Here is a 12,508-nt window from a genome sequence, read left to right on the forward strand (position 1 = left end):
CCCTTAAGCCAAAGCCTAATCCAGATCAAGGCCCTAACTCTTTTCAATTCTGTGAAGGCTGAGAGAAGTGAAGAAGCTCCAGAAGAAAAGTTTGGAGCTAGCAGAGGTTAGTTCATGAGGTTTAAGGAAAGAAGCTGTCTCCATAACATCAAAGTGCAAGGTGAGGCAGCAAGTGCTGATGTAGAACCTGGAGCAAGTTATCCAGAAAATCCAGCTCAGATCATTAATGAAGGTGCTCACTAAATAACAGATTTTCCACATAGATGAAACAGTCTTCTACTGGAAGAAGATGCCACCTAGGGCTTTCATAGCTAGAGAGGAAAAGTCAATGCCTGGTTTCAAAGCTTCAAAGGACAGGCTGACTCTCTTGTTAGGGGCTCATGCAGCTGGTGACTTAAGTTAAAGCCAGTGCTCATTTACCATTCTGAAAATCCTAGGGCCCTTGAGAATTATGCTAAATCTACTCTGCCTGTGCTCTATAAATGGAACAACAAAGCCTGAATGACAGTACATCTGTTTACAACATGGTTTCCTGAATATTTTAAGCCTACTATTGAGACCGACTGCTCAGAAAAAGATTCCTTTCAAAATATTGCTGCTTGTTAACAACTCACCTGGTCACTCCAGAGCTCCGGTGGAGAGGTACCACGAGATGAATGTTGTTTTCATGCCTGCTAACACAGTATCCACTCTGCAGTCCATGGATCAAGAAGGAGTTTCGACTTTCAAGTCTTACTATTTAAGAAATACATTTTGTAAGGTTGTAGCTGACACAGATGGTGATTCCTCTGATGGATCTTAGCAAAGTCAATTGAAAACCTTCTGGAAAGGATTCACCTTTCTAGATGTCATTAAGATCATTCATGATTCATGGGAAGAGGTCAAAATACCAACATTAATAGGAGTTTGGAAGAAGTTAATTCCAGTCGTCATGGGTGACTTCAGTGGAGGAAGTAACTGCAGATGGGATGGAAATAGCAAGAGAAGTAGAATTAGAAGTGGGGCCTGAAGATGGGACTGGATTGCTGCCATCTCATGATAAAACTTGAACAGATGCGGAGTTGCTTCTCATGGATGAGCAAGGAAAGTGGTTTTTGAGGTGGACTCTACTGGTGAAAATGCTGTGAAGATTGTTGAAATGATAACAAAGGCTTTAGAATATGACATAAACTTAGTTGATAAAGCAGCAGCAGAGGATCGACCCCAATTTTGAAAAAAAGTTCTAGTGTGGGTAAAATGCTATCAAACAGCTTTTCATGCTACAGAGAAATCTTTCGTGAAAGGAAGAATCAATTGATGTGGCATACGTCATTGTTGTCTTATTTTAAGAAATTGCCGGGAATTTCCTGGTGGTCCAGTGGTTAGGACCCTGTGCTTTCACTGCCGAGGGCGCGGGTTCAATCCCTGGTCGGGGAACTAAGGTCCAGCAAGCCGCGCAGCGTGGCAAAAAACTAAGAAAAGAAAAGAAAAAAAAAAAGGAAATTGCCACAGCTACCCAACCTTCAGTAACCACCACCCTGATCAGTCAGCAGCTATCAACAGAGAGGCAGGACCCCCAACCAGAAAAAAGATTATAACTCTCTGAAGGCTCAGATTAGATAGTTGGCTTTCAACAATAAAGTATTTTTAAATTAAGGTGTGTACATTTCTTGTAGACATAATGCTATTGTATGCTTAATAGTGTATAGCTACAGTATAGTGTAAACATAACTTTTATATGCACTGGGAAACCAAAAACTTCTTGTGACTCGCTTTATTTTGAGATTTGCTTTATTGCGGTGGTCGGTCTGGAACCAAACCTGCAATATCGTTGAGCTGTGTATGCCTGTATACTGCTGCTTTTTCTATAGGATGGCTGAAAATTCATTTTTATTTTAAACAGTGTTAGTTTCATTTTCAAATAGCCTGTTCAATATGTTTTTTGTTTTATGGTTATTTTTTGGCTGCGTTGGGTCTTCATTGCTGCGTGCGGGCTTTTTCTAGTTGCGGCGAGCGGGGGCTACTCTTGGTTGCGGTGTGCGGGCTTCTCATTGTGGTGGCTTCTCTTGTTGCAGAGCAGGAGCTCTAGGCGCGCAGGCTTCAGTAGCTGTGGCAAGTGGGCTCAGTAGTTGTGGCTCACGGGCTCTAGAGCGCAGGCTCAGTAGTTGTGGCGCACAGGCTTAGTTGCTCTGCAGCATGTGGGATCTTCCCGGACCAGGGCTCAAACCCATGTCCCCTGCATTGGCAGGTGGATTCTTAACCACTGTGCCACCAGGGAAGCCCCTGTTAAATATGTTTACCTTTGAGCTCTGGGCACCTCTGTGGGCAAACTACCTTAATTTTGAAGCCACAGATCCAGTTATTAATCTGAAAAGGCACAATAAGTAATTTAAATATTTTCGCTATGTTTTTGCTCTTTTCAGACACCCTACTTGTAAAGAGAAGGCTCTTGGGAGCTGCTCCTAAGAAGTGGTTCTTTGTCCTGTATTGACTCCCTGCCCCCGTGAACTGTGTCCCAGTGTTTGTCGCAGCAGCACAGTGACGTTGGTGTGAATAATTGATTGTGGTGTCTCCTCCTGGAGACTGTCAACTTCGTGAGAGCCGGGCCCATCTCCTTGCTCACCATTGCATCTGCAGCGTCTAGCATCACGCCAGGCGCACAGTCAGAGTTCAGTAAATAGTTGTTGAATAAATGCGTGATGAGTGACTGGGATTAAAGACCTCTTCAGCATTCACAGTCGATTTTATGTGTTTTGTGTATAACCCCGTTGGTGTTGCTAACTCCGTTCTCCTTGAATTGTGTGTGTTTTGTTAGGGGATGCGAACTGGATCCCAGTGAAAGTAGCGTTCTCTATAGATTTGTAGGCTTTAGATTATAATAATTATATTAATAATAGGACCCTAGAAATAATTTATTTTAGTTCTCCTATTTTATAGATGAAGAAACAACCAACCATAGGACTAAAATGATTTAGTGGTTAGGTGACTGTGTCAGGATAAGCTAGTCTTGCATCCAGGCCAGAGTTTTTCCTACTCTTACCTCCCCTTGAAATATGGTCAAGAGTATGTTTATTTAATCACTGCTTGCCCAGGGTATAGGGTATTAAAAGGGGAAGACAGGGCTTCCCTGGTGGCGCAGTGGTTGAGAGTCCGCCTGCTGATGCAGGGGACACGGGTTCGTGCCCCAGTCCGGGAGGATCCCACATGCCGCGGAGCTGCTGGCCCCGTGAGTCATGGCCGCTGAGCCTGTGCTCTGCAACGGGAGAGGCCACAACAGTGAGAGACCCACGTACCGGGGAAAAAAAAAAAAAAAAAGAGAAGACAGAAATTCTTCAGTTGAATGAGATTACTCTGTTTTTTTTGACATTGCTACTTTTGCTATGGCTAGCCTTATGAGGGTCTTCATAAAAATGCCTTAAAAAAAAACCCACAAAAAGATCTTGGAGTCCAGTAATTTCATTTCCTGGTATAGGTATATTGCCAAAGAATTATGAAAATTTTATTCCAAGAGAAACTCCATCTGACTAAGTAGTGGAAACAGACTTAACAAGTTTGAACAGTCGTACACAGTGTGCTTTCCCCCAGTTGTTGATAAGAAAAGTAGGTCATCAGTATAGAAAGAGTATTTTGAAACACATTCGTCATTAATTTTTAAGTGAGAGTGCTGGGCCAGTCATGGCGGTAAAAGTTCTTCAGTTGGGATGAGAGCTCTTGGGATTAATTTGGCTCTTTGAAGAGAGAGGCAGAGTCGAGCTTCCGAGCCTGATCTCCTGTGGGGCACTTCAGTGAGATGCTAGCAGCTCAGAGGATTCTACTCAGTTCCACCGCGTTGTCTGGGCAGGCAACGCCTGCTGCTGTCTCTGATGGGGTTTCTTCAGCAGTCCTTTCTCAAAGCTCCAGGGAGGGGTATAGTGGGTGTGTTTATAAAGATGCTGGTGATAAGCAGAAAACTGGGAGAGGGATTGTAAACATGTCATCCTGACACATTATGTTCTGAAAAATCTGCTCTTCCTTTGATAATGTAGTAAAAAAAAAACTCTGTCACTGAAGAGCTAGAGATGACCCCTACAACCTTGTAATCTCATGTGTTAGTAACTGTAAAATTCATGTCGTGTCATTCTTCTTTATTTTAAGGGAGTTCCAGGCCCTTTTTGGGCATCTTTTAGTTGTAAAGGGTCTCTCTTTAATACAAGTGTGAGAGAGTGGATTTGAGGATTTGGGGTTTCTGTATTTAGGATCTTTATCTGTTGTTATTTTGCTGTCCATGTCACTCTCATTTCTTTTTTTTTTTAATTTCAGCCTTACTGAGTGTAGTTGACACACCGAATTGTAAGATATTTAAAGTGGGCCTCGCGGTGATTTGATGTACATACATAGCTCGTTTGGTCTCTTGTCCGACTGCGTTTTCAGCAGTCACTCTCAGAGCTGCACGTCTCACTCTGTCATCGGGGAGCGGGGAGTGCCTGTGTTGATGGCAGGCAGCCCCCACTTCTTTTTGTAACCAGTTCCTAAAATGAGTATAAAATTGTAAAGTGTGAAAGTCGAGTCCTTTTTTTAGAAAGCTTTAAAAAGAGTAAAAGCCTGTCCGTTGCACCTCACCTTTTAGAACTTGTTCTTGATGTGTTGATTCCAGCCTTTTAGGCATGTCGGTTCAGGCTCTTGGACAGTTGAGCACAGAGCCCTCTGGCCTAAGCCTGAGGGTTTTCAGTCAGAAGCAAAGATTGGTTTCCTTTGGCACAGCTAATGCTCTCTCTCGTTGGTCTCAGCATATTTGAATGCGAACAGCCAGTTTGTGTATTGTATAAAGTGTGAGCCAAGCGCAGTTTCCTATTTAAAAACGGCACCAACAGGCCAGGTGGAACTGTGAGCTGTGGAGGCAGCACCCCATGGAGCGGTTCTGAGAGGCATCACTGGCTGACGTGGGAAAGCCAAACTGTATGTGAGTGTGGAGTTTATCACTGAAAAAGTATGAAAGTTCAGGGGGTGAAAAGTTGAATTGCTCCATACTTTGTGGTTCGAGGTCATCGTATCTCTCTCCAAAGTCCTTTATCTTTGGGCAAGTCACACAGTGTCTCTGGGCTGAAAATGAAAGTCCGGAACTGGTGACCCTTTTTACTCCAGGCTTCTGTGAGGACCCAGCCTGGATGTTTCTTGGTAAATCCGACTTGCATTTCTTTGTCTTTTCATTCCAAGAAACGTTTAAAAACCAAAATGATAATGGGTTCTTGAGTCGAAACAAAGTGCACTTAGAGTCGGTACGCCTCCTTCTTGGCATTTTAACCTAGTACCTGGGTGGATAATGGGATGAAAGCGTTTGGAAGGCTATAATGAGCGTGAATTTTCACCCTTTACTTTCGCCATTCTTGGTGTCATGATAAACTGAACCAACATAAGGGCTGTTCCATACTTGCAGTCAGTTGTCTTAAGTGGAGTGCAAACCTTTCAGCCTTAGCTGCTGTGTATGAGGAACGTTGTGTATCTATCTGACTTTCTGCTGTGCTTTATATAAAGCAAATTGTTGCATGCGGTCTTTTTTCTTCCTTCGTAAAACAATTACTATTAAAGTAGGTAAATTAGGCGTATTTTTCTTGAGTATCTCATATATGAATCTGTTAACTAAGGAATTGGATGCAGTACAAATGATTTGTTAGGTGAACTCTTCAAGTGTCACTGATGAATTTTGTTTAAGGACATTCAAAAAAAAGCACAGCCGTCTCATATCCAGAAATGATGAACGTTGAATTTTTGTATTTAATCAGAGCACCTCCCGTATTTCCTTTCGGTGTCTGCTTTCTTGTGAATGTGTCTTCTACGTAGGCTTACATATTACCTTTCTAACTTCTTACAAAGAATTTTTAACTGTTGGCATTGCCATTTAAATAGCTGATTTCGGGACATTTGTTTCCTCCTCTGCTGTCCTGCTTGCCACTTTCTATTAAATAACGTGTCCGATCTCTCCCACATTAAAAAGGGCCAGAAAAGCATCAACTTAGAGGGAATGTGTTCTTTCCCTATTGGGACATTCTGGAGTCTCCTGTGGTTGCTGCTGGCTAGGGGACGTGCTCAGCCTTCTGAGTCCTTGAGTAATTGACGCTCTGGAATGGTCTCAGCTAATGTGCCGAGCAGGATTTTGCTGCTAGTAGGGGTTTTCCTGTATGTGTTCCTAGCAGGATGTGTTTCCTTTCATACAAACCATAGAAGTGCATCTGCTGGAATCTTTAAACAGGAAAATGTCAAAATTGTCGTCATTTTTTACGAGATTGATGGAAGTAGACAGAGAGAATAGAGAAAAGGTAGTAACATTTATTCAGGTGTTTTGAGTATATTTTATTTGGTGCCATTACAGTATTGTAAACACCCTGTCTTGTCTACATTTTTCCCTCCCAACACCCAACACATTTCTTGTATGGCCTGTGCAATAAATTTTCTCTGTAACTTGACTAGGCAGTACCATAAGAAGCATGCCTTCACACTCCCCTGGAGGTTGAGGATGATCAACTGACTGTAAGATGGAAATTTTCTTCTGAGAATGATTTTTATCAAACTTTACTGTGATGCTTATAAAATAAGTCCTTAAACCATGGACCTTATTTTTACAGCTTGTTCTTGGTTAAGATGTTTACCCAACATGTAAAGAAAATTTTAATCATTTTTGTTTCCTTAGATGAGCTGCTAAGTATTGTGGATCTTGGTAGTCAGCTTTTAGATTTTCTTTATTTGGAGCAGAAAACAAGAATATATTATCTACTCATTAGAAATTTATGTGGGAATGTAAAATTGGTGCAGCCACTATGGAAAATGGTATGGAGGTTCCTCAAAAAATTAAAAATAGAGCTACCATATGATCCAGCAATTCCACTTCTGGGTATTTATCCAAAGGAAACTAAATCACTGTCTTGAAAAGATATCTGCACCCCTGTGTTCACTGCAGTATTATTTACAATAGCCAAGATAGTGGAAACAACCTAAGTGTCCATTAACAGATAAATGGATGGGAAAATGTGGTATGATGGAATATTATTCAGCCATTAAAAAGAAGGAAATCCCGCCATTTGTGACAACATGGGTGGATATTGAGGGCATTATCCTAAGTGAAGTAAGTCAGATAGAGAAAGACAAATAACATTTCAATATATCAGGGGTCCACAGCCTGTTAGGAATCAGGCCACACAGCAGGAGGTGAGTGGTGGGCGAGCGAGTGAAGCTTCATCTGCTGCTCCCCATGGCTCGCATTACTGCCTGAGCCATCCCCGCCACGCCATCTCACCTCGGTCCATGGAAAAATTGTCTTCCATGAAACCGGTTCCTGGTGCCAAAAAAGGTTGGGGACTGCTGCTCTATATCACTTAACATGTTGAATCTTAAAAATGAAAACAAAAACAAAACAAAACCCAAACTCATGGAGACAGCACATTTTGGTGGTTGCCAGAGGTGGTGGATTAGGGGGGTGGATGAAATGGGTGAAGGGGTCTAAAGGTACAAAATTCCAGTTATAAGATGTAATGTACAGCATGGTGACTATAAAAAAGATAGATAAACTAAAAAGAGGTTTACTACGATGGCTGCTGGACAATCAAGACTTAACTCTTGCTTGGCCTTCAGTATCATCTAGAAACTTGGGCAGAGGAGACATGTGTCTTTGTTTCTAAAACTGAGGTTTCAACCACATCTTAGAGAGAGCATTTCAGAGTTGGGCCTGTGCTCTCAACCTGCTCTCACATTGTCTTTCAAAGACACCTCAGTTTTTATTATAAAGAAAACCATTCTAGAATAGTCCCAGTCTTATTGGAAATTTGGGCAGGCCTATTATAAGGCCTTGGGTAGGGTTTGTAATTCCCAACATTTTGTGGAAATTAAAAACCACGTTGCATTTTTTCTAAAATCAGTTTATTTTGAAATTTGTAAACATTTCTTTCATTTGCTTAATGAATGACTTATTGCTACATTGTCTCCCTCCTTATTACTACGAGGATCCTTTATTACTGTGATAATTGCTAAGAAAAGGCCCTATGCAGTTTGAAGAATTTGTACTTGAAAGACCTAATGAGCAGGCAACCTCTCCAAGGTTGAACTCTGACAAGACATTTAAAATTGAGAACTTCCCTGGTGGTCCAGTGGTTAAGACTCCGGGTTTCCACTGCATGGGGCGTGAGTTCTATCCCTGGTGGGGGAAGTTATGCATGCCTTGGGGTGTGCCACCCCCCACCCCCACAAAATTGAATGTACTCTATCCTTGGACTTTGTGTCTATGTATTAGTTCAGGATTCTTTCACTTACTCCTTTTAATATAACTGAAAATTAGATTCTTTATAAAATGCTTTAGTTTTGGGGACACTCTAGTTGTATAATTTGGAACAAGATATTTAATAAAAGAACGCCTAAGTTTGATGATATGACGTTTGGAAATTTATAGCCAAGCGTTTAAAAAAATTGGTGAAACACTAATACCATTTGATAATGCAGGCCTCTTTCTTGAGAAGAGGGTTTTTTTTTTTGTAGTAAACAGCATACTGAGGTGGGAGAACATAAAATTTTGTAAAGGTTCCTTGATAACTGATACTAGTTCATTAACGTGAAAATCATACTTTTGGCTCATAATCAGTAGGAAATTGATTTGGGTTTTCTCCCTTTGGGTAGGGAAACCTATTAGCAGTCTCTTAAATAACAATTGTTGACATTTATGGGACAGTGCCTATTACTATGCTTCAGATTCTATGCTAGGTACTTTGCAGATTTTTAAAGAACAGCTTTATTGAGGTATAATTCACATATCATACAACTCACCCTACTTGAAGTGTACATCAGTGCTTTTTAATTTGTTCACAAATATGTGCAACTGTCACCACAAATTACAGAATATTTCCATCACTTCGGAAAGAAACCCTGTGCTCTTTAGCTGTAACCTGCTATTCCGCAGTACCGCTTCCTCCCCTCCAAGCAACTGCTAATTTACTTTCTGTGTCTCTAGGTTTGCCTATTCTGGGCTTTCGTGTGAATAGAAATCATAATATGTAGACTTTTGTAATTGGCTTCTTAGCGTAATATTTTCAAGGTTTATCCAAGTTGTAGCATGTATTAGTAAGTACTTTATTTTATTTTATTTTTTAAATATTTACTTATTTATTTAGGCTGCGCTGGGTCTTAGTTGCGTCATGCAGTTTCTTTAGTTGCGGCATGCAGAATCTTTAGTTGTGGCATGCGAACTCTTAGTTGCAGCATGCATGTGGGATCTAGTTCCCTGACCAGGGATCGAACCCCGGCCCCCTGCACTGGGAGCTCAGAGTCTTAGCCACTGGACCTCCAGGGAAGTCCCCAACTTTTTTTTTTTTTTTAATTGCCAAATAACATCCCATTGTGTGGATATATCACATTTTGTTTTTCCGTTCATCCAGTGGATATCCAACATATGGGTTGTTTTCACCCTTTGGCTGTTGTGAATACGCTGCTATGAAAATTCCTGTACAAGTATTTGTGTGAATACCTGTTTTCATTTCTTTTGGGTATATTCTTAGTTGTGGAATTTCAGGGTCACATCATAACTCTGTTTAATCGTTTCAGAACTACCAGACTGCTTTCCAAAGCAGCTGCACCATTTTACATTCCCGCTACCAGTGTATGAGGGTTCTGATTTCTCTGCATCCTCATCCGTACTTGTTATTCTCTGGCCTGATATTAGCCATCCTAGTGGGTGTGAAGTGGTATTTCATTGTGGTTTTTTTTTTTTTTTTTTTTTTGCTGTACGCGGGTCTCTCACTGCCGTGGCCTCTCCCGTTGCGGAGCACAGGCTCCGGACACGCAGGCTCAGCGGCCATGGCTCACGGGCCCAGCCCCTCCGCGGCATGTGGGATCTTCCCGGACCGGGGCACGAACCCGTGTCCCCTGCGTCGGCAGGCGGCCTCTCAACCGCTGCGCCACCAGGGAAGCCCTTCATTGTGGTTTTGATTTACCTTTCCCCAATGGCTAAAGATGTCCAGCACCTTTTCATGTGCTTATTGGATGTTTGTGTATCTTTTTTGGAAAGATATCTATTCAAGTACTTTGCTCATTTTTTTTTTTTTTTTTTTTTTTTTTTACTTTGCTCATTTTTAAATTGGATTATTTGTCTTTTTATTATCGAGTTGTAGGAATTTTTTATATATTCTAGATACAAGTGCCTTATCAGATATATGATTTACAAAAATTTTCTCCCATTCTGTGGGTTGTCTTTTCACTTTCTTGATGGTGACTTTGAAGCACAGAGGTTTTTAATTTTGATGAGGTCCATTTTGTACACTTTTTATTTTGTCGCTTGTGCTTTTGCTGTCATATCTAAGAATCCTTTGCCAGATCCAAGGTCATGAAGATTTATTCCTATGTTTTCTCCCAAGAGTTTTAAAGTTTTAAGCCCTTATAGTTATATCTTTGATCAATTTTGAGTTAATTATTTTATATGATGTGAGGTCAGGGTCCAGCTTCTTCTGTATGTGGCTATTCAATGGTCCCAGCACCATTTGTTGAAAAGACTTATTTTTCCCCTCATTGAATGGTTTTGGTACCCTTGTCGAAATCGCTTGACCAAAGATGTATGAATTTATTTCTGCGCTTTCAGTTCTATTCCGTTGGCCTATATGTCTGTCCTTGTTCTGATTTTGTCAGATTTCTGTGAGATGATCATGTGATTTTTGGTTTTTATCTGATTGATACATGTTACATTAATTGATTTTCAGATGTCACACCAACCTTGCATTGTGGGATAAGTCCCACTTGGTCGTGGTGTATAATCCTTTTCATATGTTGCTAGATTTGGTCTGCTAGTATTTTGTTGGGGATTTTTGTGTCTATATTTATAAAAGATATTAGTCTAGTTTTCTTGTGATGTCTTTGTCTGATTTTGGTATCAGAGTAATACTGGCCTCATAAAATTTGTTTGGAAATTTGTTCCTGTCTATTCTTTGTAAAAATTGGTGAAGAACCGGTATTAATTCTTTAAATATTTGATAGACTTCAGCAGTGAAGCCATCTGGACCTGGGTTGTCAGATGTTGTTTTTAATTCTTATGATGGGTATCATCCCCTTCATTTTATAGATGAGGAAATGGAGGCTCGTAAAGGTTAGTGGCAGAGCTGGGATTTGAATCTGGATTACCTTATGTTAAGTACTAGGATGATAACAATAGCTGACATTTATTGTGTATTTAGTTATGTGTTTTTAACCAGACAGGGTACTTCAACGAAATCATCTCCTGCTATAGTCCCATTAGCAAGTGCTCATTTAATATCACTTTAACTTTATATGTAATGTACCCCTTTCCAGATAGAGAATCTGACACTTAAGGAGATTATGACTTTGCCCTACTGAACCACGGCCAGGAAGTAAATGGTACAGCTGTGCTTCTCACTCACAAGGTTGCCTGATTCTGGAGCCTGCCCTCTTAATTGCCTTTCTCTATTGTGCACAGCAAAAGCAGCTGTGCCACATGTGGGCAGCTGAGCCCAGATCAGATTCGACCTTGGATGTGAATGGCCTGGCCCAGACAGCACAGCACTCCGGGAGCCCCGGCTTTTCTCACTCTCTCTGCTCTATAGCTAACTGTCCTCCATGGTTGTAGCAAAAGAACCTGTCTATCATTCTGACTTCGTGTAGTTAGATGAAAATTTGTGTAACATACGTCACTCTGTGTAATACAGAAATGACTTTTAAAGGTGTGTCAACCAGCCGGCAGATTTGTGTGATGTCTTTCAGTGAAGACATTCAAAGCACTTTCCATATTTATGTTAATATTCATATTGTTGGTGAGATTAGATGGTATCTTGGCCTATTTGAGTGAAGAGGAAAGATTGTCTCCATTTTTCAGGTTGAAGGGCTTCCTCAAATGTCCGTTCACATTGATTAGTGGGCCCCAAAAAACTGACCCCAGTGCCTGTGTGGGTAGGGGGGCTGGGTGGGTGGTGGACCTCACAGAGGGTGGTGAGGGCTGACTTCCTGTGGGGCAGGGCGGGTGCTATCTCAGCCAGGCAGCCAGCCTTCTGGGAGCTTCCAGAACACAGGGCTGGAGGCTCCCCTGTACAGGACCAGGTCGTCTGTGTGGTACCTGCTGGTACCCATGCTCACCTGTGCTGGTGGTGTTCTGTCCAGGGCCTGCCCTGTGGCTTCTGGGACGGGTGAGGGGTGGCCCCTGATGGTGCAGCACTCAGGAGCAGAGCTGGGTGTCTAGCTGCTCCTAATTAGGTTTTTGGTCAGTTTTCCCTGCAGCCCCTCTCCCACGTCTGTTTCCCTTCTGAGTGCTCGGCGGTTTCACAGTGGGCCTGGTGTCCTTCTGTGAGCCGCTCCTCCTGAGACCGCAGCTGAGTGGAGAACACTCACTTCTGTCAGTTACACTTGCCTGACAGCTTTCCTCTTCCACGGTTTTGTGGTCACATTTGCTCTCTTGTAGGCTCCTTTCCAGTGTCCTTTCGCTTTTCCTTTGGTGTTTATACCAGCTTTTATTCCTTTCCTGTCATTTTGTTAGGATTTCAGGAAGGAGTGGAGGTAAAATGCCATTTGTGTTTCT

The 12,508-nt window shown here is 41.8% G+C and overlaps 1 protein-coding gene across 2 annotated transcripts in view; it reads left to right on the plus strand.

Moving 5' to 3' along the window:
* Positions 1–12,508, plus strand: part of CORO1C (coronin 1C) — an 84,981-nt gene that overhangs the window by 14,096 nt on the left and 58,377 nt on the right. The window contains exon 1 of one of the 2 annotated variants that reach the window (XM_082667100.1): positions 4,824–4,914. The exons of the other annotated variant lie outside the window; for it this stretch is intronic. The gene's annotated coding sequence lies outside the window, so the exon portion shown is untranslated. Of the gene's footprint in view, positions 1–4,823; positions 4,915–12,508 lie in introns of those variants that run through there. 2 annotated transcript variants of the gene reach the window in all.

The sequence above is a fragment of the Grampus griseus genome (genome assembly GCF_964374135.1).
Source record: "Grampus griseus genome assembly, chromosome: 12".
NCBI lineage: Eukaryota > Metazoa > Chordata > Mammalia > Artiodactyla > Delphinidae > Grampus > Grampus griseus.